The sequence below is a fragment of the Pipistrellus kuhlii genome, unplaced genomic scaffold (genome assembly GCF_014108245.1).
Source record: "Pipistrellus kuhlii isolate mPipKuh1 unplaced genomic scaffold, mPipKuh1.p scaffold_m20_p_130, whole genome shotgun sequence".
Taxonomy (NCBI): Eukaryota; Metazoa; Chordata; class Mammalia; order Chiroptera; family Vespertilionidae; genus Pipistrellus; species Pipistrellus kuhlii.
This window is the reverse complement of record NW_023425439.1, coordinates 265386-292150: the sequence shown is the minus strand read 5'-3', so window position 1 is coordinate 292150 and position 26765 is coordinate 265386. Positions and strand designations below refer to the sequence as shown.

General features: G+C 43.5%; 1 protein-coding gene across 1 annotated transcript in view; it reads left to right on the top strand.

Moving 5' to 3' along the window:
- The first annotated feature begins 16654 nt into the window (after window positions 1-16654).
- Window positions 16655-26765, top strand: part of GPR173 (G protein-coupled receptor 173) — a 25258-nt gene continuing 15147 nt past the window's right edge. Inside the window, exon 1 of the mRNA XM_036436180.2 lies at window positions 16655-17609. The gene's annotated coding sequence lies outside the window, so the exon portion shown is untranslated. The remainder of the gene's footprint in view (window positions 17610-26765) is intronic.

Below are 26765 nucleotides of genomic sequence, written 5' to 3'. Positions count from 1 at the left end.
ACCTTGGTTTCCGGCACATCCCCAGTAGGGGGTGTGCAAGAGGCAGCTGATCAATGTTTCTCTCTCATCGATGTTTCTAACTCTCTATCCCTCTCTCTTCCTCTGTGTAAAAAATCAATTAAAAATATTTTTTTTTTTAAAGAGAAAGAAATTGACCCCCCCCTCTCCCTGGAGCTGTCATTCTGTTAGAACAGAAAGCAGAAAAATGCAAGCCACTTGTCAGGTGTTGTTAATGGTTATGATAAAAATTAAATGGGAGAGGAGCGTTTCTAGAGAGCATGGCCCAGAAAAGTTTCTCTAAGATGGTGACATTTGAGCTAACACCTAGAGGAGAGCATCCCAGACGGAGGTCAGGGCCAGTGGGGAAGTGGGAGTGGAACTCAGGCTAAGGTGTGTGAGGTGGGGGCTGGTGTGGCTGAGACCGCATGATGAAGGGAGAGGTAGAAGTTGAGGTCAGAGAGGTGATGGGGACAGGACGCATAGGGGCTTCTGGGCCACGTGAGGACTTGGACGGACTCTGAGTGAGCCATGGGAGGCCAGTGGCTCAGGTCACTGATGTATGGGGAGGAGCTCCCAGTTTGTTCCAAGGAAGAGCCCTACCCCCAGCCCCTTTCACCTGAACACATCTTCCCCGGATGGCCCTTGAGGCCACAGGGCTCCTTCAGTCATAGGTGTCACATGTCTCCCCACAGGGTCTACAGGCTGCCCCCAGGAACAGAGACTCAAATCTCAGCTCAGAAAGGCTGTGAGGGCAATGACAAGGAACCTTTGATCTGTACTGTGTGGGTGAGAGGCCTGGGGTGCCGCAGTCCCCACTGTCTGCAGTCACCACCACGTCCCTGTAGGCAGGGCAGGTTCAGTCCAGGGATGGGGGCTCTGAGGCTGAGTGGTTCTGAGAGTGGCTGATTCCTGGGATAGGCCATGGTTTGGCCAACTCTGCCCTCCTCTGGAGTTTTGCATCCTGCCCCGTAGCTGCGGTCAGCGGGTGGACCGCCCAGAGCGGGGTTGAATTCCTATTCTTCTTGGTCCTATGGCCAAACCCTTGTCCTGGCCACTGACTCCCCTTTTATTCAAATCTGACGTAGATGAAGGTGGTTGAAATGGGAGGGGAGCGGCCCCTCGGGGAAGTCAGGAAAAGGGTGTCGAGTATGGCCCGAACAGGGGCCTGGGGTACAGCATTATCCCCACTTCTGTCAAACGTTTTGTTAAAAAATGAATGGAGCCGGGACCGATTTGGCTCAGTGGATAGAGCCTCAGCCTGCAGACTGAATGATCCCGGGTTTGATTCCTGTCAGGAGCATGTACCTTGGTTGTGGGCACGTCCCCAGTAGGGGATGTGCAGGAGGCAGCTGATCGATGATTCTCTCTCATCGACGTTTCTAGCTCTCTGTCCCTCTCTCTTCCTCTCTGTAAAAAAAATCAATAAAATATATTTTTTAAAAATGAATGGAGCTACAGTGGGCTGTGAAATAACTTCAAGTAGCCTAATATACATTGAAGTTGCTGAAGGGAGGTGGACAAAAAATATTTACAGAATCCTGAGTGGTGTGGCTCAGTTCGTTGGGCATCATTTGTTGCACTAAAAGGCTGCTGGTTTTATTCCTAGTCAGGGCACATGCCCTGCTTGTGGGCTCCATCCCAGGTAGGGGGTGTGCAGGAGGCAGTCCATTGATGTTTCACTCTCACATTGATGTTTCTCTCTCTCTCCCTTCCCTCTCTCTCAAAATCTATAAGCTCTTTAAAATATCTACAGAAATTCTTTTTCAAATTTAATGCAAACTGTAAACCCACATGCATGAAGCTCAGTGATTCCCAAGGATAAAAAAACAAAATCAAAGCTCATTAAAATGAAAATGTTTAAAAGCTGCAAACACACACACACACACACACACACACACACACACACTCACAGAGACAGAGAAAAATTTAAAAGCAGCCAAAGTGGAGGCCGGGGGAGGACTCATTATGTAAGGTGGAACAAAGATAAAATGTAACAGAAATAATGGGAACTAGAAAACAGTGAAGTAGCATCATTAATGTTGTGCAAGAAAAGAATTGTCAAACAAAAATTGAAAACTGACATTAAATAAGTTTTAATAACGAAGTTTTCGAAATACAAAGGCTCAAAGAATTCATCAGCAAGCCTGCATGATAAAAAAAAAAAAAAAAAGGTTTTCAAAGTCCTTAAGACAGAATGAAAATGATATCATATGGAAATTAGGACTTGTACCAAGAAAGAAAAAGCACCAGAAATGATAAACATGTGTGTAAATATAAAGCATCCTATTTATGTTTTATTGAATTTATTGGGGTGACATCGGTTAATGAAGTTCTATAGGTTTCAGGTGTACAACTCTAGAATACATCACCTGTATATTGTATTGTGTGTTCACCACCCCAAGTCAAATCTTACACCAGCATTTATCCCCCCTTTACTCTTTTCAACCCCCCCTTCCCTCCTTCCCTCTGGCGATCACCATGCTGTTTGTGTCTGAATTGTTGGGGTGGTTGTTGTGTTTCGTTTTGTTTTGCTTAATCCATTCACCTTTTCACACAGTTTTCCAACCTCCCTCCCCTCTGACAGCTGCCAGTCTGTTCTCTTTATCTCTGAGTCTCTTTTGTTCATTACTTTATTTTTGTTCACTAGATTCCACATATAAGTGAAATCAGATAGTACTTGTCTTTCTCAGACTGGCTTATTTCACTTAACATAATGTTCTCTAGGTCCATCCATGCTGTCACAAAAGATAAGATTTCCTTCTTTAAAAGTTGACAGTACTTTAAGCCTAAAATAATTATATATTGTGGGGTTTATAACATACATAAAAGGAAAAAGTAAAATGGAATTATACAGTTTAAAATTCTTATACTCTAGCCCTGGCCATCGTGGCTCAGTGCTTAGTCAGCCTGCACACTAGAGCAGCGTTTTTCAACCGCTGTTCCGCGGCACACTAGTGTGCCGCGAGATGTTGCCTGGTGTGCCGTAGGTGCAGACAAGACAAGAATTTTATAATTTTTCACTATTTTGTTTACTTAATATTTCATAATAAAGTAATTATAAAATACTTTCTTTGTGTTTATTTGATTCCTATTCAAGAGAATTACTTTATATATAGTCAATATAGGCACAGAGTTAAATTTTTTAACATTTTCTAATGGTGGTGTGCCTCGTGATTTTTTTCATGAAACAAGTGTGCCTTTGCCCAAAAAAGGTTGAAAAACACTGCACTAGAGGGTGGAGGGTTAGATTCCTGATCAAGGCCATGTGCCTAGGTTGCAGGTCTGATCCTGGCCTCCAGGTGGGGCATATGTGGGAGGCAGCCAGCCAATGGATGTATCTCTGTCACATCAATGTTTCTCTATCTAGCTCTCATTCTCTCTCTTTCTCTTTCTTTCTCTCCTCCCTCTCCTCCTTCTTTTTATCTCCCCTCCCCTCCCTTCCACTCCAAAATCAACAGAAAAATTTCCTCACTCCTCAGGTGAGGATAAAATAAAATAAAATTCATATGCTTTATTCAAAGTGGTATAATATTACTTAAAATATATTGTGATAAATTGTAGACATATGTTATATATGAACCAAATAAAAGGAATGAAAACATTCTTTAGTTTTATTGAGGTATAACTGATAAATGAAATTGTAGTGTATTTAAATTACATACACAATGTTATGATTTGACATAAATGTACATGGTAAAAGTGATCCCACCATGTCATCCAGCACCTCACATCTTAACTCTGTTTTTTGTGAGAATAGCCAAATCCCACTCTCTTAACAAATTCAATTATAGATCCTTAGACCTTATTCACCTCATGACTGAAAGTTTATACCCTTTCTTTTAAAATATATATATTTTATTGATTTTTTACTGAAAGTAAGAGAGAGGGATAGAGAGTTAGAAACATTGATGAGAGAGAATCATTGATCAGAAGTCTCCTGCACATCCCCTTACTGGGGATATGCCCACAACCAAGGTACATGCCCTTGACCGGAATCGAACCTGGGACCTTTCAGTCCGCAGGCTGATGCTCCATCCACTGAACCAAACCGGTTTCGGCTGAAAATTTATACCCTTTCCATTTTCCCCACTCCAGCCTCTCCCATTTCCCCCACTCCAGCCCCACCTCTTGGCAGCCACCATTCTACTCTCTGATTTTAGGTTCCACATAAAGTGATGCCACACATAATGGCCTCCAAGTTCATCCATGTTGTCACAAATAGCAGAACTTCCTTTTTAAGGCTGAATATTTCAGTGTGTGTGTGTGTGTGTGTGTGTGTGTGTGTGTGTGATATACATCACATTTCCAATTTCCTTTATTCATTCATCTTTTGGCACACACTTAAGTTGTTTCAATACCTTGACCACTGTGAATAATGCTGCAATAAACAGAGGAGTACAGATATCTCTCTAAGATAGTGATTTAATTTCCTTTGGATATATATGCAGAAATGGGACTGCTGAATGATATAATAGTTCTGTTGTTGATTTCTTTAGGAATCTCCATGCTGTTTTCCATAGTGGCTGTACCAGTTTATATTCCCATCAACACTGTACAAAGATGTTGCCTTCTTACATCCTCTCTAGCATTTGTTATATATAGTCATCCTAATAGGATGAGGTAATATCTTATTATGGTTTTGATTTGCATTTCCCTGATGATTAGTGATATTGAATATCTTTGAAAAACCTACAGCCAGCATCATACACTATGGAAGGAAGACTGAATGCTTTCTCTTTATGATTAACCATAAAGTAAGAATGTCTAACCCCACTGCTCTTCAACAATGTACTGGAGGTTCTAACCCTTCCACTATGGTAAGAAAAAGAAATAAACAGCATTCAGATTGCAAAGGAATAAGTAAATGCTGCCTTTTTCACATATAACTCTATTTTCTATAGAAAATCTTAAGAAATCTGTAAAAATCCTACCAAACAAGTATAACAAGCTTACAAAATAAAAGTCTATATTCAAAGTAAACTTCATTTCTATATACTTGCAATTAGAATTTGATTAACCAATGTCACCCCAATTTAATAAAAAGGTTAAAAAATTATAATTATTCTTGAAAAGTGAATATATGTACTAGAGGCCCAGTACATGAATTTGTGCATGGGTGAGGTTCCTAAGCCTGGCTGGTATCAGGGCCAATTGGGCCCTGCTGGTGGGGGTGGGCATGAAGGGATGGTGTGGAGGGACTGCTGGAGGTTGGCCAGCTTGGGAGAGGGATGGGACACGGGAGGTTGGCCGCTGGCCCCCCACGGAGGGAGCTGGCCCTCAGCCCCCCTGGGAAAAGGGACATGTCTGCTGCCACCCATCCCCAGTTCCCTGTCCTAGTCCGGGGCCTGCAGGTTCCAGTGGGGTTGGATGAGGAGGCGACAGTAGCCAGGCTGGGCGCAGAAGGAACGGACACCAGACACCAATGCCACGTATTCTATTTTACCATTAAAATGTTTTTATAAATACATATATTTCAGTACATATTTGTAAAGAAAATAGTACAAAAGCAAAGTGCAATAAAGTATCTGCATTCATTATCTTTTGTGTAAGAAAGAAGTAGAAATTTAAAATATTTATGTTCATTCGTGCAATAAGAAACACAGTATGGGTAAACTAGAAATGAGTGAGATTTACTATCAACAGAGGATGGGGAGAAAAGGTTTAGAGAATGAGAATGGGGTATAGGGAGTGGGCAAATGACTCTTCTCTGGGTATAATTTTTATATAGTTTTGACTTTTAAAATCATGTTGATGTTTTACATAATCAGTCAATCAACAAGGATGGAGGAAGAACTAAATGGAATACAAACAAAATAAATGAGACTATTTCAAATGAATAACATTATACTGAAGGGGAAAAAACAAAAAGGACTATAAACAAATACTAAATCCTAGTTAGTGCCCTTATTTTTCACAGTGGTATGGGCCGGCAGTTCTGAAACTACTGAATGTATATCCTAATATTGAACAAATAAGTAAATATATTGTGGATAATGATAATCTGATTTCTCACGGTCAGAGAAGGGAAAGGGGGAAGGCTAGAATGAACCTTGTGGTTTGGGATTAGAATTGGAGTACCAGTATGAACTCATTTTTAAGATGATACAGAGATTAGGTAGATGACAGACAGATAGATAGATAGACAGACAGACAGACAGACAGATAGATAGATAATGTGTGTATATGTGTATGTAGAAATGTATATAAGCGCCCTAACCAGTTTTCTCAGTGGATAGAACATCGGCTTGTGGACTGAAAGGTCCCTGGTTTGATTCCGGTCAAGGGCGTACACCTTGGTTGCGAACACATCCCCAATAGGAGGTTTGCAGGAGGCAGCTGATTGATGTTCCTCTCTCATCGATGTTTCTAACTCTCTATCCCTCTCTCTTCCTCCCTGTAAAAAATCAATAAAATATATATATTTTTAAAAAGAAATGCATATAAACTTTGCCCACCGAGGTTGCCTAAAAACAATGACTTCCTGGTTGGAGCATTTGAACACACCTAGTGCCTATATCTTGGTATCTCTACCAAAAGGAACCAAGGCTGGATTCTTAGAGAAATGGCTGATTCCAGAGCTGGGACAGGAAACGTACAAGATGAACCTGGAGCCCTAACCAGTATGGCTCAGTGGATAGATCGTTGGCCTGTGGACTCAAGGGTCCCAGGTTCAATTCCGATCAAGGGCATGTACCTTGGTTGCAGGCACATGCCCAGTGGGGAGTGTGCAGGAGGCAGATGATCAATGTTTCTAACTCTCTATCCTCCTCCCTTCCTGTCTGTAAAAAATCAATTAAAAATATTTTTTTAAAAAGAACCTGGAATAACTCACTGTTCCAGAAAGTAAGGAAGTGCTCAGAGAATGGTGGGCATATGGAAAGGACACAAAAGCGAGCTTGAAAGACTCCATTTGTGAAATTCTGGGACAATTTTGGCATCGAAATAAGTAATGAGTGTAGCAGTTTATAACCCATTAAATAAAGGAAGAATCCACAAACCCACATGACAAAACTAAATATATAAATGAATGAATAAATAAATGGAGGAGAAGAGAAAGCGCTTCTTTATTGCAGATGAAGTAACGTAGAAGGAATAATGGAATTAGAAAATCACCACTTGGCAATCACCAACAGAATAATTGCTTCAGTCGAGTGCAGTGGGATTGGGCGAGAGAGAAGGCAAGCTATGGCTTGTTATTCCACACACTTCTGTGTCATTCAGGCATCTTGCAATGTGCATGCTTTCATGCATTACTTGTGTAATTAAAAATATGTTTATTCTTTTGACATGCTGAGGGACAAGTGTTTGTCACTGTCAGTGCTCACTGCAAGATAGAGGGAGATAGATAACTTGCACTGAAGCGACACCCAGGAGCACTGTCTCCTGAGAGACAGAGATAAGAGCAGCAGCCCTAATTAACTGTAATGCCGAAAAACACACTAGAACATGGTGATAAGTGGAATTGCTCTTGCCTGAGTACCTTAGCACAGTGCTGGGAACATAATAAGCACTCGATAGACGCTTGCGGAAAGTATAAAACAGCATATCCAGTCCACTAACTCTGAGTCAGAAAGGGAGAATGCAAAGTATAAGTATTATGTAGAAGTATATATAGCCCTAGCCGGTTTTGCTCAATGGATAGAGCACCGGCCTGCGGACACAAGGGTCCCAGGTACAATTCCTGTCAAAGGTACGTACCTCTGTTGCAGGCTCCTCCCCGGCCCGGGTCCTGGTTGGGGCTTGTGCGGGAGGCAACCCATTGATGTGAGAGACACATTGATATTTTTCTCTGTCTTCCCCTCTCTCTAAAAATCAATGGAAACATATCCTCAGGTAAGGATTTAAAAAAACAAAAATTAAACAAAAATCCATGAGTTCATAATGACACCAAGAACAAGAAGAACCTCATTTGAAACTTTAGACCCATAGAGCATCAATTTAATCCTCTAATATTGGCATCTGTAATGACAGCATTATATCTTTACCTTGTCTTCCCGGTGTGAATTGTATTTTGGATAGCCTGAATTGATGAAGGAAAGCTTTTACTTACATAAGAATTCTGGTTAATAAATGTAGGAAAGTGATAAAAATTTTAGAAAAATTACTACTTTGCAAGTCCTAATAAAATAACTGATTCAGGAAATAATCATCAATAGATGAAAGGTATATGGGGAAATTTTCCATGAAGGGATCAGGAAATTATCACCGTAACACAGTGATGAATCTTAACATCATTAAAAACAGAACCGCCGAAACCGGTTTGGCTCAGTGGAGAGAGCGTCGGCCTTCGGACTGAAAGGTCCCAGGTTCGATTCTGGTCAAGGGCATGTACCTTGGTTGCAGGCACATCCCCGGTAGGGGGTGTGCAAGAGGCAGCTGATCAATGATTCTCTCTCATCGATGTTTCTGGGTCTCTATCCCTCTCTCTTCCTCTCTGTAAAAAATCAATAAAAATATATTTAAAAAACACACACACACACAACAGAACCACAAGATATTATATGCTTCCTGGTGTGATGAAATAGGAAGGTCACAGCACCACCTTTGAAGTGTTCTTGAAAAATACATACAATACATACACATGTCCACACATAAATAAATAAATAAATAAATAAATAAATAAATAACTTGAATGCAATAGAGTCCTCAGCACTAACTTCCATATCCAGGAAAGATGGGGAGTAAAGAACATGTTAAATGATACAAGGGAGCAAACAGACAAATTCAGGAGATGAGTTCTTGCATAACTGCAACAAGTCAAGGGCATGACACCAAAACTGAGAAGAAAGGACCTGCTCTAGATTAAGGGACCCTTAACAGACATCAAACAATGCAATATACACACACACACACACACACACACACATATATATATATATATCCCGTTGCAGAAAGATTCCTGCAAACGGCAGCCCCGCCCTCGCTTTCCCTCTGGCAGCCACCTTCGCTTTCTGCTTTTCCGCCCTCTTCCTTTTATGCTGTCTTCAATCTTCACTCCTCTCTCAGCTTATGCAAATTAACCACCATCTTTGTTGGGCTGATTTGCATACTCACTCTGATTGGCTGTGGGCATAGCGAATGTATGGTCAATTAGCATTTTCATATGTGTGTGTGTGTGTGTGTGTGTGTGTGTGTGTGTAAAAAGGACATTTATCAATAATTATGAGGACAACTGGGTAATTGTGGACTTGCTTATTATTAAACATTACCAAGGACATTATTAGACATAATAATGCTTAAGTGTAATGTCATAGTGGCTTTATTAAATTACTAGAGGCCCAATGCACAAAAATCTGTGCAAGAGTAGGCCTTCCTTCCCTGGTTGCCGGCACCAGCTTCATTCTGGCACCAGGGACCTGGGCTTCCCTTCTCCAGCCGCTGGCAGGCACTTGGGACCCAGACTGGCTTCCCTCCGGCCACAGCTTCATAAGGAAGGAAGTCCAGAATGATGTCTGGAAGACGTCTGGTCTAATTAGCATATTATTATTTTTTTATTATAGATGTTCTTTTTAAGAAATGCATGTTTAATTATATAGGAACACAATATGGTGACTGGGATTTGCTTTGAAATACTGCAACAAAAGGAAAAATGGAATTGATGAAACAAACATGGTGGAATCTTATTTCTTGTCCAATCATGGTGGTGGTGGATGTGTTTGTTCATGCTACTACTCTCTGCTTTGTGTGTTTGAAATGTTCATAATAAAAAAAATAGTTTGTTGAGAGAATGACAGGGCCGACTAAGAAAAATTCCAGAATAAGTTGGAAAGAAGCATTTTTATTCAAGCTTAAAGTAAAAGCCTTGTTTAGATTCAGTAACTAGGACAGTTAAACATGGGTGAGAAGTGTACTAAACATTCTCAGCTGTTGAGACACCAATCTGGGACATGCATTATGATCGAAATGTAGTCTTTTGTTTTGTTTTTTAAATAAAAGAATATTTAATCTGACGAAACCGGTTTGGCTCAGTGGATAGAGCGTTGGCCTGCGGATGAAAGGTCCCAGGTTCGATTCTGGTCAAGGGCATGTACCTTGGTTGCAGGCACATCCTCAGTAGGGGGTGTGCAAGAGGCAGCTGATCGATGATGATTCTCTCTCATCGATGTTTTTAACTCTCTATCCCTCTCTCTTCTTCTCTGTAAAAAAATCAATAAAAATATTTAAAAAAGAATATTTAATCTATGAGCTTCTGGATATTGTTAACACCTATTTCTTGAGCTTGTGACAGCAGAGAATTGTAACCCACCCAGCCATCTTTTGATATTTTTTCTGCAAATGCTTACTGAGAGTAATACGAAGCTTGTAGATAAACAGCATTTTGTATAAGAATCCTAGGAATTAACTTTGGAAAATACAGACTCTGACCTTTAGTCATCCCAGCTCTAAGAGAATTGCTGATCTTCAACCATAAAACCAGAATGTCAAAGACCAGGATGATGCATAGCAGACCACCACTTGAGATCCTTATCAGAAAGGATTGTGCTGGCCTGCACATAGAGAACCTCTCAACCCCTCCCCTTGATTTCTTTGTTCTGTTTTCCCTCTCCCTTCTCATAAAATCCTCTGTCTGCACCAACATGTGGAGAGGAGCTTTTGGACAAGAGTTCCCCATTCCTCGGGTGTCCAACATTTGAAGAAATCTCTTTCCTTTTTCTCTAGCATCTGTCTCATGAGTTTGGTTTTTGTGGTGGCAGGCAGCTGAACTTGTGTTCCAGTTACAAGCTGGACAGTGGTTACATGGGTATATAGTTTATTTGTGAATTATTTGTGAATCTGCATGTATAAAACTTATGCACATTTCTATCTGTATATTACATTTCACACTTGAAAATGTTCTGTTTTTTTTTTGTTTGTTTTGTTTTTTTTTAAGACTAATTGAATGCTAAAACGTGGCACTCTTTCTCCCAATGCAGTGCAACCTGGACTGGTTAAGTAGAACACAGTAGCCTCACAAAGGTGGTGCAGTACTGTCATTTCAGAGAAAGAAACAGGAAGAAATAAGGAACTTTTAAAATCCTCTAAATGGGCTCATCTCCCCACTGTACAGGGGGGTAAATAGAGGGGCAGAGGCAAAAGGGAACCAAGGATTTCCCATTTCTAGAATGTTGGTTCAAAATAAGGGACTGCCCTAGCTAGTTTGGCTCAGTGGATAGAGCGTCTGCCTGTGGACTGAAGGGTCCCGGGTTCGATTCCAGTCAAGGGCACATGCCTGGGTTGCGGGCTTGATCCCCAGTGGTGGTGGTGGGCATGCAGGAGGCAGCCGATCAATGATTCTCTCTCATCATTGATGTTTCTATCTCTCTCCCTCTCTCTTCCTCTCTGAAATCAATACAAAATATATTAAAAACAAAAACAAAATAAGGGACTGTGGCTACAAATGCACGACTCAGTTTCCCCCCTCTCCTCCTGCTGCAGCTCTGCCTATTGGTTTCATTGTGCATATCTCATAGAGACAAGCCTTTTCCCAGAACCCTTTCTTCCTCCTGTCAAGAGAAGAAGCTTGCTTCAGAGAGGAGGGTGGGGTGAACGGCTTGAGTCTAGCTGGCCTCTGCTGCCCTCCCTTCCTCATTGCTACTCCTTGCCATCCCAAGGTTCTCACCAGAGCAATCCTTTCTCCCAGGAGCTTTAGAAGGACGTGGGTTGGAAGCTAACTGAGGGTAAACCAAGAATAACAGGAGTCTCAACTATAGAAAAATAGCCTGAGATCCTGAGCCTGTCATTTAGGGTCTGGCCTGCACCGGAGGAGCGTGCCTCCCTCAGGCCACAACAAATTGCCAGAAACATCTGGCTTTCTGGAACCCTCACCCCACCCCCAAGCTTTTGTATGAGCTGTTTCACTCACGTAGGCATCATTTTTATTTAATCAAGATGTGCCTGGTACTCATTATATGGCTTGACATTATTATGAACACTTTACAAAGATTACCTCATATATCCTCACAGCTCTCTACTGTAAGCACTATTATGACCTCATTTAATAGAGAAGGAACTTGAGTGGAAAGGAGAGGAAGAGGGATGGATTAAAAACCAAAGCAACCTGGAGCCAGAGTCCATGTTCTTAACCATTACACTGCATTGCCTCTTAAACATCTTGCAATTCCCTCCCACTTCCCCCTACCTCTGCCCACATGGCCCCTGAATCCCTAAGCTCCCACAGCTCCCAGTTGCCACTTTTGCCTCCCGTTAGGATGAAACAATTTACTTATTTGACATTTTCATTAAAACATTTTTTTTCTTGCAGTATAATACACACAAAGAAAAGTACACCAGGCCTAAGCGCACAGCTCTCAATGAATTGTTACTAAGTAACCACCTGTTGAAATGATAGCATCATTTTCCTCCAACTCCCTGGAAATTTTTGTGCAAAATTAGAAAATCAGTGTTATCTTTTTCTTTAAATATTTTGTAGAATGCACCATTGACAGCCTCTAGCCCAGTGGTTCTCAGCCTTCCTAATGCCGCAACCCTTTAATACAGTTCCTCACGTTGTGGTGACCCCCAACCATAAAATTATTTTGGATGCTACTTCATAACTGTCATTTTGCTATTGTTATGCATCATAATGTAAAGATCTGATATGCAGGATGTCTTAGGCAACCCTTTTGAAAGGGTCATTTGACCCCTGAAGGGGTTGCGACCCACAGATTAAGCACCGCTGCTCTAGTGGTTTCCTTGTGGAAAACTTTTTAATTATAAATTCAACAACTTAATAGTTATAGGACCGTTCTGATTTAAATTTTCTTATGTTTTAGTGAATTACATTCTCCCCATTTTATCAAAATTTTCAAAAATCAAGAAACAGAACATTTCCGGCATTCTGGAAAGTCTCTTAGACCTTCTACTCAGACCCCAATGACAATTCTGATGTGTATCACCCTAGATTAGTTTTACCTGGTCTAGAAATTTACCTCAGTGGAAATATATAGTATGTGCTCTTCTGTGTCTGGTTTATCTTGCTCAGTACAATATTTATGGAATTCATCCTTATGGTTGTATGTGGTTGTGAGGCATTTCTCCTAGTCAATGTTTAGTATTCCACTATGTAACTATACCAAAACTTATTTAGCATTCTTCTGTTGATAGCATTTGGGTCATTTCCAGTTTGGACTATTACAAACAATGCTTTTATGAACATTATTGCATATGTTTTGATAGGCATAGCTTTCTGTTGGGCATATACCTAGGAGTAGGACTGCTGGGTTATGAGGCGTATATATGGTCACCTTTTGTAGATATAGCTGAACAGCTCCCAAAAGGTTATATCAGCCGAAACCGGTTTGGCTCAGTGGTAAAGCGTCAGCCTGCGGACTAAAAGGTCCCAGGTTCGATTCCGGTCAAGGGCATGTACATTGGTTGCGGGCATATCCCCGGTAGGGGATGTGCAAGAGGCAGCTGGTCAATGTTTCTCTCTCATGGACATTTCTAGCTCTCTATCTCTCTCCCTTCCTCTCTGTAAGAAAAATCAATAAAACATATTAAAAAAAAAAAGGTTATATCAATTTATAATCTCGCCGAAGCCGGTTTTGCTCAGTGGATAGAGCGTCGGTCTGAGGACTGAAGGGTCCCAGGTTTGATTCCTGTCAAGGGCATGTACCTTGGTTGCAGGCACATCCCCAGTAGGGAGTGTGCAGGAGGCGGCTGATCGATGATTCTCTTTCATCGTTGTTTCTGGCTCTCTATCCCTCTCTCTTCCTCTCTGTAAAAAAACCAATAAAATATATATTTTTAAAATTTATAATCTCATCAGCATTGTATGAGAGTTCCAACCACTCCACATTCTCACCCACATTCAGCATTATCTTTTCCTTTTTAGTCACTCTAGTGAGTGTGATTTTATATCATATTTCATTGCCTACAAATGAAGTTGAATGTTTATATCTTCCTTTCTAATCATCATATCTTTAAGTTATTTTTCTTGCTTTAGTGCACTAGCCAGGACTTCTAGTATAATTTAAATAAAAGTCATTATAGTGGGCATCCTGGCCTCATTTCCAATCTTAAATGAAAAGCATTCAACATTTACCCACTAAATATGATATTTGCTATAGGGGTTTTTTTTGTAGATAATGTATGTTACATTAAGGACTTTCCCATATATTTATTGCAAGTTTAAGTTTGCTAATTTTTTTTGTCATGATGCGTTTTTTGCACCTGTTGATCGCATAATTTTTCTCCAACTCCCTGGAAAATTTTGTGCAAAATTAGAAAATTGGTGTTATCTTTTTCTTTAAATATTTTGTAGAGTGCACCATTGACAGCCTCTGGATGTTTCTTTGTGGAAAACTTTTTAATATAAATTCAATAATAACTTAATAGTTATAGGACTGTTCTGATTTTTTTTCTTATGTTTTAGTGAATTGCATTTCCCCCATTTTATCAAAAAAATTTAAAATATATATATTTTATTGATTTTTTACAGAGAGGAAGGGAGAGAGATAGAGAGCTAGAAATGTCCATGAGAGAGAAACACCGACCAGCTGCCTCTTGCACACCCCCCACCGGAGATGTGCCCACAACCAATGTACATGCCCTTGACCGGAATCGAACCCGGGACCTTTCAGTCCACAGACCGACGCTCTATCCACTGAGCCAAACAGGTTTCGGCCATTTTATCAAAATTTTCAAAATGGAAGGTATAAAGTTTTTCTTAATACTGTCTTCATGTATTTTAATGTATCTGTGACCTGTATCGCAGTATCCCTGTAGTGTTTCTCATACTAGTTATGTGCTTTCTACATATTTTTTTTTCTGGATCAGTCTCAGGCATTTATCTTTTTTTTCTTTTTTTCTTTTTTCAAAGAAAAACATTTAGCTTTGCTGAGTCTCTCTGCTATAGTTCTGTTTTTCTGTTTCATTGATTTCTGTTCTTATCTCTGATATTTTTTCTCCTCTACTTTTTTTAAGTTTAATTTGTTGTTTCTAACTTCTTGAGATGGATTTTCATATAAAAAATAATGTAGAGCCCAGCCAGTGTGGCTTGAACATCGTCCCATGCACCGAAAGGTTCTCAGTTTGATTCCTGGTCAGGGTACATGACTGGGTTGCAGGCTCAATCCCCAATAGAGGGCGTGCGTGAGGCAACCAATCACTAATTCTCTCTCATAGATATTTCTTCTTCTTCTTCTTTTTTTTTTTTTAAATATATTTTATTGATTTTTTACAGAGAGGAAGGGAGAGAGAAATAGAGAGCTAGAAACATCGATGAGAGAGAAACATCGACCAGGTGCCTCTTGCACACTCCCTACTGGGGATGTGCCCGCAACCAATGTACATGCCCTTGACCGGAATCGAACCTGGGACCCTTCAGTCCGCAGACTGACGCTCTACCACTGAGCCAAACCGGCTTCGGCTCTCATCGATATTTCTATCTCTCCCTCTCCCTTACTCTCTATCTAAAAATCGATAAAAACATATATATTTTTAAATAATAATATATAAGTATAAGCCTATAAATGTCTCTCTAAGCACAGCCGGAGGAGTATCCACAGGCTTTCAGACATAATATTTTGATTAACTGCCAATTCAAAATAAATGTTAATTTCCATTGTGAATTTATCTTGGACTCATTGGTTTCCCCCCTCCTCCAAGTATGGTGTCCAAACTTCAGTGGGCATAAACGCTACTACCTGAGGACCTTGTCAAAATAGGGTTTTATCCCAAACCTGCTAGATGAGTACCTCTAGGAGGTAGGCCTGGGGACCTCCAAGGGATTTAGATGCAGTTGGGCTGCAGGACCACAGTTGGGTAGCAAAGCAGGGTTTCTGTTTGTCAGTAACCACCTTGGAGCCTAGCATAAAGCATGTTTAAAAAGTGGGTGAACCAATGGGTGGGGGGAGAAAGGAAGTAAAATTGCTTATATTGAGAGAATTGGGATTCTTGAAAGCTATTAGGGGATCCACTGTGGCATCATTTGGTCCCAATTTAGTCCATTCAGGTCGGAAATATTTTCCTTGTCTTCAAATCTCTGCCTACCAGGCTGTCTCTTCACCTGCCCCGTTCTGCTGTCCTGGAGCATGGACTTAGGTACGGGTGCCAAGAAGGTAAGGGTGGCACCGGAGATTTCCTGAGAGGGGTTGTACAGAGCTGGGCAGCATTCCCTGCCCTGCCCACCCCACCCCACCCCCACCCCCAGCCCACCTGCAGGTCTTGGCTGGGAAAATGCCCATAGAACCCATTCTAAATAAGGTTACCCACCCCACCTCTCAGAGCTCTCAGCATCCCTCCCATCCCCACGCCTTTGGAAAACTTCCACACCCCAACCCCAGAACCCCACCCCTGTCTCCTCTGCACTTGTAGGCCCGAGAGAGTTCCTCAGTTCCTCTCTCATCAGCCTCTTAGGTACCTCTCCCCACCTCCACGCATGCCTCTCTCGAGCATCTCAGAAAAGCCCAGTCTGACTTCCCCAGCCAGCTATTGTCCTGGCAGCACAGCCACCACGCCAGCATCCCCACCCAGTCGGCCAGCCAGCCAGCAGGCTGCTCCCGGCCTCCCCAGCCCCCCCCCCCCCCACTCCCCGCCCCGCCCCAGGGAGGACCAGGCTGGCGGCTGGGAGTCTCCCTGTCGGCTCAGCCTCCCTCCTTCCCTCCTTCTCTCTCCTTGCCTCCCTCCCTCCTCCCTACTCCGCCCGCCCCTGAGGTAGGGACCTTGCAAATCGAGGAGAGGGGGGACGGACAGCCAGAATGGGGTCCAGCTGAGGGCCCTGGGCTCCCGGTTGATGCTCTATTCAGGCTGAGTGTCCCGGAATCCTAGAACCTGGATTTGTGGGCGCCGCGGTGGTTCCCGGACCTGGAGGGTCCCTCCGGCAGGCCCGTGGTGCCCCCGTTTTGCATCAGGACCCCCCCTCGGATGCTCTGAGCCACCCTCCTCAACCCGGATCTGAAACCCGGGACACAGCTCTCAGGCCAGCCTCTCTCTCCACCCCAACCCCCTTTCTGGCGTCCATCCCCTCCCCAACACCACCTTTGCTGCTGCCTCTGGCTGTGGACCTGCACCTCTTCCCCATCCCCGCCAGGCCCAGGGAGCAGGGGGAACCTGGATGAGAGCCCCCTCAACCTGGGGCTCTCCCAGGCCATGGCCCAAGTGCTCCCAGGGAGGAGCCCCGGACCCTGAGCATCTGCTAGAGGCTTGGCAGAGGCTCCGCGGGGACTGTGTCTTCTGAGGACAAAAGGCGGCGGCCAGCAGGCAGACAGGGGGGGTTGGGGGGGGGCGGAGGGACCGGCAGCCAGACGGGCAGACGGGCAGCAGGGGCCAGCGCTGGCCCCCTCCCAGCTTGGCGGTGGCATGAAGATGGGGGTGGGAGTGTGCAGTGGGGGAAGCACCTGCCCGGACCCCCACCTGCCAGCTAGCTGGGCACCCCAAGGCTGTGTGTTGCCCACCTGGTGTTCCCCAACACCCCCAGCCCTGCTCAGTGCACCCCGCCGGTGCCTGCTTCCCCTGATGTCTGCGATTTAGACCAGCCCAGCTGTATCCACGGCAACAGAAGCAGGAGTGTCAGTGGCCGCCAGATCACGGAGGGTCCCACAATGTGGCCTGGGATGTGATTTATCCTGGGCGAGACAGCTTGAGCTCCCTCCCTGGATTCCAAGACAGCCCTGCTGAGAGGAGCCCAGGTAAGTAGTCAGCATCCTTCCACCAAGGATGGGGGCTGGGTCTTCTCTTCTGTCTCCCCACACAGATTTCGGAGTCTCCATCACTGCATGCTCTCTGTCTCTCTCTCTGTCTCTAGTCTCTCTCTCTCTCTATCTTTCTGCTCCATCATAAGGGCTACTTGGACACCCAAGCCTGGAGATTCCTCTAGCCATCCTCATCTTTCCCAATCCCAAATGTCCCATGAGAAAGGGTACCACCACCTGTTTCCCCCGCACGGGGTCCATTATCATCATGGTCGCATTCGGACAAGAAGCTGTGCTAACATTTCCTTGTGTGCTAGCTGTGGAAGGCATGCCTGGGAGCCGGTGGTGCTTTCCTCACAATGCCTGCACCCTGAGCAGCTCAGCCTCCTGCAGCTGCTGCCTCTCCCTCTCCCTCCTCTTCTACTCTCCTCCAGCTTCCGTGGCCTGCATGCAGGGTGTGTGTCTGTGTGAGCAGGCAAGTGGGTAGACATGATAGAGAAGCTGCTCCCAGCCTAGATCACCCCCCACTCCTTTTCTACTTCTCTCCCTCCGTCCATTCCTTCCTTCCCTTTCCCCCCTGTTTCTCCCCACAGGTAGTAGACTTTTGCTCACTCACTACCGAAAATATTGCTGCGATTCCCAAGATAGGGGGAGGAAGCCACACTGTAGGGCTAAAAGGAAGGTGAGGTGGGGGTGGGGAGCATTTCCAGGCCCTAGGCTGTCTGATGGCTCTGTGGGCACAAGGACCACACCACACATCCACCTGCAGGGGCCAGACACAGGGTGGTTGTCCCCACAGGGCGGACCCCAGCCTCCATCACAAGGCTGTCTGTCTTTGTTTCAGACATGCATGTTGTGTCTGGGACCCCAAGATCTGATAGCCTTGTGCATGGTGACCAGTGTTCTCTATGTCTGGAGGGGCAAGAAAGCCTGGTACATGGAGAGTATGGATTCTCCAGGGGGCACTTCCCCAAACTGCAACTTTAGTGAAAGCGCACCCCTTATTAAACCCCAGCTTTCCCATCTGACAATGAGACTGGTAATCCTTCCATCATGGGTGTGTGCAGTGACTAACTGAGTTGGTGCATGGAAAGAAAAGATGTGTATAGAAGTGGCTCTGAAACATTGCCAGCAAAGCTCATAGTCAATACTGTTGCTGATTATTCATGATTACTGTTGTTATTGATTGTTCAGGGGAGACACTGACACCTCTTCTCCAGGGTCTTGGTAGAGATCTGGAGAGGGCAGCAGGTAGGCATATGGGGAGTAGTAGAGTGGAGGCAGATCAGCTTGTTATAGCTCCTCATTTGTAGGGAGTGATCAGTGGTGGCTGTGGGCAAAGCTTTTTGCCTCCTGTCCCCACCCCATTCCAGGTTCCTTTTTTCTTGCACATGCCCTGTCCCCTGTCTTTGCATAAACACACACACACACACACACACACACACACACACAGGCTTGAGCTGCCCCCTCCCCGCTATGATCTAGCAGAGGCCTGGCTTGCAGCCTGCAGCATTCCTGGCCCTGGTGATGTATGCGTCTCCCTGTTGAGGGGAGACTTGGCAAGAGTTTGGCCTGTGGTCAGTGGTTGGCATGGCCTATAGACAAGGCTGAAGCTTCTGAGATCTCAGGGCTTTGGGTAGAGCTGGGGTGTGGCCCATGCAGCAGTCAGACCTGTGGGGGATGAGACCCAGAGAGTTGCTAACCTAGAGCCTGGGCTGGGGAAACAGTGGGATCTTCTGGCTGGTTTTCTGGGTGTGGAGATGTGGGGGAACACTGGGTGGTGGCTGGAGAAGGGTCCTCAAGGCTGGGGAGGAGGAGGATGGGAAAGCCTGAGGCCCAGAAAATGCCCTAGGTGGGGGCAGGGAAGGGTGGGGCTTTGAGGTCTAGAGTAGACTTTTCTGAAGATGCATTTGGTGCAGAAGGGAAAGGACCCAGCTTGCGGTCCAGAGGCATCTGGCCCTCAGTGTGGGTGTGTATGTGCAACTGAAAATATGGCTGTGTGCAGTCTGTTAGTGTTTGTGTGTCTATTCATGAGCACTGTGAATGTGTATGAGTCTGTATCTGTGAGCAGGCCACGTGAAGGTGTGTGCAATTGTGTGCATGTTTGGGTAGGCTTGTGTGTGTGTGTATAGGGGAATGGGTATGACTTTGCATGTCTGTCTGGGTAAGCAAATGGGCATGTTTCATTCTGAGTCTGGATGAGGGCGTGTTGCTCTGAGTCAATAAGCCTGTTGAATGTCTGGTTGTATGTGTGTGGCATCAATTTGTCTTTGAGTGTGCGTGTGTGAGTGTGAGGGTTTCAGAATGCCTGGGACTACATGTCCAAACAGGTGAATGCCTAGTTGTATCTGATTGTGTTTATCTGTATGTGCCCATGTGTGCATATGTGTGTAGGTGCATCTAAATGGTATGTTTGTGAGTGTAAGGCATGTGTATATGTCCATGCATGTATGGTTGGATATGTGTGTGCTTCTATATGGGTGTGTCTGCCATGTATATGTATGAGTAGGCCTCATATGTATGTATGTGAATATCCATGTGGATTCTCCAATATTTTTAATTGTATATATGTCTATGGGCATGCTTTAGTACATTTTGTTTGTAGACAGCTCTATGGGTTTACATCTGATTGGGGAGATGTTAGTGTAGATGGCCACATTAGTATAATGAGAGCTAATTGTGTGGGTAAGGGAGAGTGTGTGAATACATGTTTTGTGCATGGAAATATATTTTGTTTGTGCACATTTGACTATATATATGTGTGGGTAGGGCTGGGGGAGGTGTACACCTGTATGTATATGCACAAAAGACTGTGTGCAAGGTGAATAGATGAATTTGTATATATGTCTCATTGTTTGTGGGTACGCTGTTATGTGAGAATGCATGTCTGATTGTGGTATGCTTGAATAACTACATTTCATAACACTTGAGTGCACATGTCTCATGTTTTGTTTGACTTTCTAAGTGTAAATGTGGATATGTGACTGACTGTATATATGTGTCTATGTTAGTACGTGTGAGCATGTGGCTGTGTGTGCATTTGAGTGAATATTTTGTACATTAAATATTTTCTGTGTCCATGCACGTTTCCTGTGTCCATACACATCTAAGTATATGCATGTGTGTGAATATGCCTGTGTGTGTACCTAGCTGAATGTACAAATATGTGAATGTACCAGTTTTCACAGTTCTATTTGCATATGTGTGTTGTGCTTATATACCATCATTTGTTCTAGAATATATGTTTTGGAACAGTGTAAATGAATGTGTGTCCATGTCACTATTGGCCTATAAGTGTGTTTGTGTGTATGAGGACGACTTAGCATGTGTGTGTCGTGATGAGTGTCACCAATTCTTCTTTTGCAGATGTACAAGTATGTGTGAATATGTGATTGTTCTTCCCTGTGTGCAAGTGTGTGGACATACCTTTGTGTCCAAGTCTATCTGGAAAAGTGTAAATGAATCTTCTTTTGTTTACATACTTCTCATATGGATGTATGAACATGTGGGACCATACACGGTGTGCACATCTGTTATTTTTGTGTGTTTTTTAAGTATATTTAGGTCTCCATGTCTGATTGTGTACATAGAGAAATGAATGCTGTACAAGTTTGTGTGCATGTGGATATGCTCACAGGTGTACATGTGGATATGCTCAGTTGTGTGTATAAGTCTATGTGTGTTAGAATGTTTGTATATGAATACATCATCTCATTGACAAGCATGTACACACCTGGGTATTTATATGTGTAAGTACACTCATGCATGAATGTGTGTGAATATACTTGTCTATATAAATGATTTTCACAAAGAGCACCCAAATTGTGCCATCCAGGTAGAAATCTAGATGTGAATGTGAATGTGTATGTATAAGTGAAAGTATATCTGGGGAAAGCAGGGAGGCAGAAGGAGAGGAAGAGAGAAAGTATTTGCATTGTGTGTATGTAAGAGAGCCTTGGGGTTTCTGGTTAGAGTGTATATGTGTGATATTTGAGTATACAGGTATACCCCGCTTTCCAAATGTTCTCATTAAGCCATTTTCCTTTCATGCAAGACCTATTTTAGTAAGGTAATAGCTTTTATCATAAAAGCAAAGTGGCATAACACAAACTTTCAGAAAGTGGGAGGTACTTCTGACTTTACACCATTTTTGGCTTACAAAAGGTTTCATAGGAATGCTCTAGTTTTGGATAGAGGGGAAACCTTTATTTGGGAAGGATGAGTGTGCGTGTGGATGTACATAAATGGTGTGTTTGTGAGGTACTATGAGAGTATCAGCCTATTTGGGTAGAGTATTATATGACTAAGAGATAGGGTGTGGCTGGGTGGGAACATGTGTAAGGATGTGTATATTTGTGGGGTACGTGAGGATGGATGTATCTGGATGATGCAAGAGAGAGTGGGAGTAGCTGAATGATGTGTATGTGGATATATCTGTGTTGTATGTGTAAGAAGATGTGGGTATTTCTGGGTAGAATATGTGTATGAGAGAGTATGGGTGTAACAGGATGGGAAATTCAAGTGAGAGCATACCTGGATGGTGTGTAGGTGGGTGAGAGCACAAGTGTAGCTAGGCAATGGAAAAGTGTATGATGTAGTATATCTAGAAGGTGGATGTGTGTTAGAGAGAGAATTTGGGCACATCTTGGTGAGGATGGGGGCGTATGTGAATGTGTATATAATTGGAGGGTACTATGGATGGTGTGTGGGGGTGTATTGAGAGAATATGGGTGTAACTGCATTGTGTGTATGGACTATGAGTATTCTAGATGATGGTGATTAAGAGGAGGAGGAGGATCTGGATTGTGTGTATGTGTAAGAGAGTAGGTGTTTCTGAGTGTGGTGGGGGTCTGAGAGCACAGATGTGTTTGGTAGGAGGAGTGTGTGAGTGTATCTGGATGGGGTGTAAGTGTTTGGGTTTAATTGGGTTGGAGTGAGTGTGGGTATACTGGGGTGTGAGTGGGTGTATCTGGGGTGTGAGTGGATGATGGGGGGGTACATCTGAGCTATGTGTGAGATAGTATGTGGGTGTGTTTTGAGGGAACGTGCTTGAATGTGAGTGTATCTGGATGACAGGTGGTTGAGAACACAGGTATGTTTGGGTGGCAGAGTGTTTGCTAAGGTAATGTACATGGCTTGCTGTGAGAGCTTTGATTTTGTATCTGGGTGTGTATGTACTTGGGTATGTATGTGAGTGTGTGTATAACTGGATGGTGTGTGTGAAAGAGAGTTTGAGGGCATATCTGGGTGGGAAGCTTGTGTTTGGAGTGTGTGTGGGTGGCATTGAGGGGTTGAGAGTGTTGGATGTATCTAGGCAGTGGAGTGTCTGGAGAGGTGCACCTGGATGGCATGTATGAGAGTTGGATGTATCTCAGTGGGATGTGTGTGTGAATGCAGATGTATCTAGACTAGGGGTGTCAAACTCAATCAGAGAAGGGGCCAAAATCTAAAATCCAGCCTAAAGCGCGGGCCGAATGGTTTACTGAACAGTCATAAACTGTCATTGTGATGGAAACGCAGCGGAGTGCAGTGATGACAGCGCGGTGCGGGCCACATTGCAAGGCCTGGTGGGACGGATTTGGCCCGCGGGCCTTGTGTTTGACACATGTGATCTAGACAGTGGGATGTATCTAGATGATGTGTGTGGGGAGTGATTATATCTCAATGGTCCATATGGGAGGAATCTGGATGGTGTGTGAGAGGGTGGATGGATCTGGGTAGAGCCATATGACTGGAGCTGTGTTTGGGGAGGGGTGAGAGAAAGACAGACAGAAACAGAGAGACAACGAAAGAGCCAGAGAAAGAGCATGAGAAAGTCTGGATGTATAGGGATAGGATTTGTGTGTGAGTAGGTGTTTCTGGATTATATGTAGGTGGGTATTTGTGTGTGGATTTATTTGGGTTGGGAATTTGTGAATGTGAGTATCTGGGTGGGGTGTGTATAAGTGTAGTGTCTTTGAATGGCGTGTTTCTCATTTTGGGTGTGTCTTTATTTTTTTTATTTTTTTACAGAGAGGAAGGGAGAGGGATAGAGAGTTAGAAACATCGATGAGAGAGAAACATTGATCAGCTGCCTCTTTCACATCCCGCAACCAAGGTACATGCCCTTGACTGGAATTGAACCTGGGACCCTTCAGTTCACAGGCTGACATTCTATCCACTGAGCCAAACCAGTTTCGGCTGGGTGTGTCTTGATAATGTCTGTAAGAGATTGTAGGTGTGCTTGGGGCAGATATGAGGGCTCTGGGTTGGGGGGAGCATGCAAGTGTATCTTAATGTTGTATGTGAGAGTGTGGATATACTGAGTTTGGAGTTTGTTTAAGTGTGGCTGTATCTGGGTGGAGTGCCTGTACCTAGGTGTATTTGAGGTGTGTATGTGTATAAGAGTGGGTATGTTGAGATGGGATGTGTGCAAGAGTGTAGCTGTGTCAGTGTTGAGTGTGTGTGTGAAAGGGAGTGCATGTGAATAGTGTGTGTGAGAAAGAGAATGTGCACCTAGCTGGATCAGGGTGTATGAGATGGGTATATTTAAACAGGATGTGTGGGGTTCTCTCTGGATGGCGTACAAGAAAGAGATCAGGTTATCTGGGAATGTGAAAGAGAGTGTATAGCTAAATCTGTGCAGGGTGTGTGAGTGTGAGCATAACTAGGTCAGGGGGTGTGCTTGTGAGCAAATATGGTTAGTTTGTATAAGAGTTTGGTGTATTTGGGTGGGGAAGTACCTGAGGATGCAGGTGTATCTGTATGTGAGTGTGGACTTATCTGGATGCTGTGTGGGTGGTATATCTGGGTGTTTTGTGTGTTTGATAGTATGGGAGTGTGTGTGTGTGTGTGTGTGTGTGTGTGTGTGCATCTTTCCTAAGGCATCTATACCTCTGCTGGAGTGTTAGTGACCACATACATGTGTATGTGTGTACATCTGTACCTGAGCATGTTGGTACATGGCTTGTGTGTGCACATGCTTATACTAGGATGGTGTGTGTATATGTGCGTGAGGTGAATGCATTTCTTCACAAGAATAAGTTGAATCTGCAAGGTCTCTGGAGCCAGACTCTGGGTTTGAATCCTAGTTCTGCCATTTTTTAGCTGTGCAGCTTTGGGCAAGTCACCGAACCTCAACTAAGCTCCAGTTTCTTATTTGTAAGTAAGGGTAATAATACAGCCTGTCTCCAAGGGGGAGGATTGGGTGTGTTAATATTTGAAAAGTGCTTAGGACAATGCCTGGCACATAACGAGTCCTCTGTGCCAAATAAGGTGTTATCCTGTGCTGTAATTATTACATGTGCTGATGTGTAAGTAACATTATGTGTCCACCTGGGAGTGTGAATGGGATTGTTTCTGTGTGTACATTTGCTACATCTGAATCAATGTGCATCTATGACAGAATGAGCAGATCCTGTGTATATATGAGTGTTTGTACATAAAACTAGGTTTGTATTTTATGTGTCCCAGTGTGTGTTTACAACTGTGGATGTATGAGGAAGGAAGTGTGTGTCTAGTAGGATAATGGCAGGGGTCAGTGCACAGACATCTGGTGTATGAGTGCACATACCTGTATTTGTGGCAGTGTTGTGTCCATGTGAGTGCAGGTGTTACCTTCATTGCTGATGTGCCTGCATATGTGTGTGTGTATGTATGAGAGTATCTTTTGATCTGAATATGTAAACACGTTTGTAGTGGTTAGGATGTAAATGTGTACTTGTGAATCTCTGTTGTGTCTGTAAATGTAAGAATATTGGTATCCATGCTTATATGTGATGATGTAGGGTGTGTGTGTGTGTGTGTGTGTGTGTGTGTGTGTGTAAAAGATTTGTGCCTATCTGGCCATGTGATAGGATACGTATATCTGTGTTGTGTGAATGTATGTGTAGGTGTGAATGGGTGTGTGCATCAGAGTGTTTGTTCCTTTCTGTGTTTATAAGCATCAGTGGCTCAGTGGGTGTAAATGCATGAGTCTGCACTGCTCCCCATGCCTTCCTGCTTCTGTGTATGTAGCAGTAAGCCTTAGCAATGTGCATGTATGTGCAAGTATGTCTGTACTGTGCACATATGTGCCAGGGCTGATTTTTATACTGTGTTGTGTGTATGTGTGGGAGGGCAGGGTTTGTATAAGAGAGTGGGTTTTAATCCTTTAGTGTAAGAGCATAAGGTGGAGAAAAGCCTGGATCTGGAGGATGTGAGTAGGACTTGCCTGTGTCTGAATGTCGGTTCTATGCATTCATGACTGCGTTTGACAGCGTGTGGGTCCATACGATTTGATTTGTAGGTGTATGTGTCTGCATGTGTGTCCATGTGAATGGTGACCGTGTCTCTGCCTAGGCCTATATTTCTATGGAAGGGTGTAAGTATGTGCGAGCACTTCACTGCACTTATCAGCTCATATAAGTCTGAATGGGAATGCAAATTTGAATCTCCATGTGTGTATGTGCCTGTGTACATGTATCTAGCTGTGTATGCTAGTGTGTCTATGCAATGTGACTCGATGTAATGTGCTGGGGCATTAGTAACCCACCACACAGAGAAGGTGAAATATGTGTATGGCACACTGGAGTGAACTGAAGAGGATTTAATTTAGGGGTACTGGGGTTTGATGAAAAGAAAATCCTAACATTTTCTTGATATTGTACAAATTGGTAAGAAAAACAAAAATGTAAAGTTTTAGGGAATTTACAAAATTTGATTACAACTTTGAAATTTTCTCATAGAACACTTGCCTCACTTCTGGAACTATAACTTTAAAAAAATATATATATTTTATTGATTTTTCACAGAGAGGAAGGGAGAGGGATAGAGAGCTAGAAACGTCAACGAAAGAGAAACATCGACCAGCTGCCTCCTGCACACCCCCTACCGGAAATGTGCTCGCTACCAGTGTACATGTCCTTGACCGGAATCAAACCTGGGACCCTTCAATCCGCAGACCGACACTCTATCCACTGAGCCAAACCGGTTTTGGCTGGAACTATAACTTTTTTATTCCCTCATGCAAATTAGTAATGGTCAACATTCTTCTGAGACTTTGGTCATGATGGCCATGATTGATTTTATGGCCATTTAAAATTCATTTATGGTCATTTTTATCGTGACTGGTAAATCACTTGGTACTGAGCATAAATCTTCTACATCAAGTTATTTTGTTTCTTGGTAAACACA